Consider the following 3,303-nt stretch of genomic DNA (forward strand, 5'->3'; position numbering starts at 1 on the left):
CTGGTCAGGTCCACGCCCCCCTACAACCCACCCTCCCATTCTGGCACTTTCCCCTGCCACCGCAGAAACTGTAAAACCTGCGCCCACACCTCCTCCCTCACCTCTATCCAAGGCCCTAAAGGAGCCTTCCACATCCATCAAAGTTTTACTTGCACATCCATTAATATCATTTATTGTATCCATTGCTTCCGATGCAGTCTCCTCTACATTGGGGAGACTGGGCGCTTCCTAGCAGAACGCTTTAGGGAACATCCGCACCAATCAACCACACCGCCCCATGGCCAAATATTTCAACTCCCCCTCCCACTCAGCCGAGGACATGGAGGTCCTGGGCCTCCTTCACCACTGCTCCCTCACCACCAGACGCCTGGAAGAAGAACGCCTCATCTTCCGCCTCGGAACACTTCAACCCCAGGGCATCAATGTGGACTTCAACAGTTTCCTCATTTCCCCTTCCCCCACCTGACCCTAGTTCTAAACTTCCAGCTCAGCACTGTCCCCATGACTTGTCCGGACTTGTCCTACCTGCCTATCTCCTTTTCCACCTATCCACTTCACCCTATCCTCCCTGACCTATCACCTTCATCCCCCCCCCAACTCACCCATTGTACTCTATGCTACTTTCTCCCCACCCCCACCCTCCTCTAGCTTATCTCTCCACGCTTCAGGCTCACTGTCTTTATTCCTGATAAAGGGCTTTTGCCCGAAACGTCGATTTCACTGCTCCTTGGATGCTGCCTGAACTGCTGTGCTCTTCCAGCACCACTAATCCAGAACCAACAAAAGAACTTCCTCTCACCCTAAATGCTGAAATTCCATCATGGTTGAAAGGATTCAGAACTACGAATCTCGACAACCTACAAAACCGAATGAAACTGACTGTTCAACTACCGGAACTGCAGTGGAACAGCGGCAACATTCAACTATCCACACTTCGTGAAAATTCAGAGTCTGATCTGGACATCTGTTTTTGTTTCAGCTTTCATTTTGGACTTGCCTCTTATTTCTAATTTGTGTGTATATGTTACTAATTATTCTCGCACTTAGTAATTAATGAATATGCTCTTTGTTAGTTCAAGAAAGCCCGGTTAACTTGGCTCCTTTTAATACAGAAGTTCATTTGTCTGTGAGAGGTACCATAAGAGAAAGGGTACGTTTCTAAAAAGAACCTTGCTGAGACCAACTGAGTTGCGGGTAAATAAAGAAGGGGGACCAGTTTATCCCCTTCACCTGGGAGTTTAAAGATTTGGGGTATCCCACCTGGAACAGTAACAAATTAGGGAACCTCCCCCAGGATCTAGGTGTAACACTAGGTAACTATTGAGAAGAAGAAGACAAAATAGGAAGTTGAGAGAGGTTACTTTGTAGCAGAATTCGATTGTAAAGCAATGTAATGCAAAAACATTTTACAGTACACCCACTCTTATTACTTTATTTCAGAATTACTCAATGAAAACATGTTTTGAAAATAATAGATAAATGGGTTTACTGCCACTTTGGGTGTACTTACTTGATCACAGCAAACTGTAAGAAAACCTATGCTGAATATATAGATGGATAACAATTTGATTTAGGAAACTGTAATTTTCAGTATTTTAAACACATTCACCAATTTTAAAATGTACCTCTCGTTTTTGATGGTGAGTACTTCTGATCATTTTTAAATTGCTGCAAGTTCCTGGCAAATTAAGTTTACAAGAGTTCCTGGCTATGAATGAAATAAACCAGTCTTACCAGTAATGTTAATGTTAACAAACCTGACATCTTACCCATCTGTTTTGTGTTGAACATGTTAATACAATTCAGTATAGTCCTTGTTTTACCAGCAAGTTCTGATTCCTGAAGGTAGTGTGTGTCAATGCTGGACAGGTTATACTGGCTGTGAATAACAGGTGCTGTCATAATATGAAACAAAGTCATATAGTCATGAAGTGAAATATGATATGTCACAGTGCATTGGTACTTGTGAATATGTTGTCATGCTTCTGGTTTTGGCGAACGTTGAAGCACCCAACTTGTGTTACTATGTTATACTTTCTGTCCAGCATTCTGCCAATCTGAGGAATTGGATGAGATAGGAGTACCTTCATTATCAACACACCTGTCCAAATGTTATACTTGGGTCTGCAAACCATGATGAAGATTGGCATAATTTTGCTTTTAACACCTCCTATTTCTCTCATTTGTATTTACATGGCCCACATATTGGGTGAGAATAATGTAATAGTGTTGTTGTACTCTACAGTTCAAAATCTTCTTTTATCCTTTACCTCTTACTTTATCTCTTTATTGTGAAGTTTAATCTACCATTGTCCTCTCTCAAGTTCTCAGTCTGCTGATCCCAATTTACCTCTTTAATATCAAAGTATATTTAAAATGGTATGTTTATATCAAATGTAAAAAGCTATGCTGCAAAAAATAGTTGAACTTAAACTGATCATTGTTCTCTTAACTATAAGCCTAAACTTCTTGTTTGTTTTTAAAATAGAGTATCATTTTAAAAATGAAAAATGTAAACTTTATTTTAAAATAATCATCCTTGTGTTTGAATCCTTGCATGACTTTTATGAATCAAAATGTTAGTTATAGTAATTACCTCATAATATAATTACAGTGAGCCCAGAGAACCCTGGATGTGTCTAGGAATATTCAGGATTGAAGAAGAAAAAGAAAGGCTTTTAGCAGGTACAAAAGGAGCAAATTAATGGAGACTCTCGTGGAGTATAGAAAGCAATTTAAGATACCAATTCAGAAAGAAAAGAGGGCAAATGATAAAACATTGGCAATTAACTTAAGGAGAATCCCAAGATATTCTATGACTATATTAAAGGAAAAAGGACAACAAAGAAAAGAGTAGGGTCCAATTGGGACTGAGGTTGCAATCTGTGTGTGGAGCCAGAAGACATTGGCTGGGTGTTAAACAAGTGCTTCAAATCTGTCTTCACTTAAGAGAAGGAGGATTTAGGAGCATAATTTGAGGAGATGGATTGTGAGGTTCTTGAGCAGTTTGACATAGGGAGTGATGAGGTATTGGAAATTTTGGCAGGCTTAAAAGTGGATGAAGCCCCCAGGACCTGATGAATTGTATCCTAGGTTAATGCGGGAGGTGAAGGAAGAAATTACAAAGGCGATGTCCCAATTTTTTAATTTCTCTGGGGCCACAGGTAACTTGCCAGAGGATTAGAAGACAGCTAATGTTGTACCACCTTTCAAGAAGAATAAATCATACAATTACAGACAGTGAATTTTAGACCTGTGGTAGGGAAACTATTGGAGAAAGTTCTGAAGGCGAGAATACATTTC

The sequence above is a fragment of the Chiloscyllium punctatum genome, chromosome 16 (genome assembly GCF_047496795.1).
Source record: "Chiloscyllium punctatum isolate Juve2018m chromosome 16, sChiPun1.3, whole genome shotgun sequence".
NCBI lineage: Eukaryota > Metazoa > Chordata > Chondrichthyes > Orectolobiformes > Hemiscylliidae > Chiloscyllium > Chiloscyllium punctatum.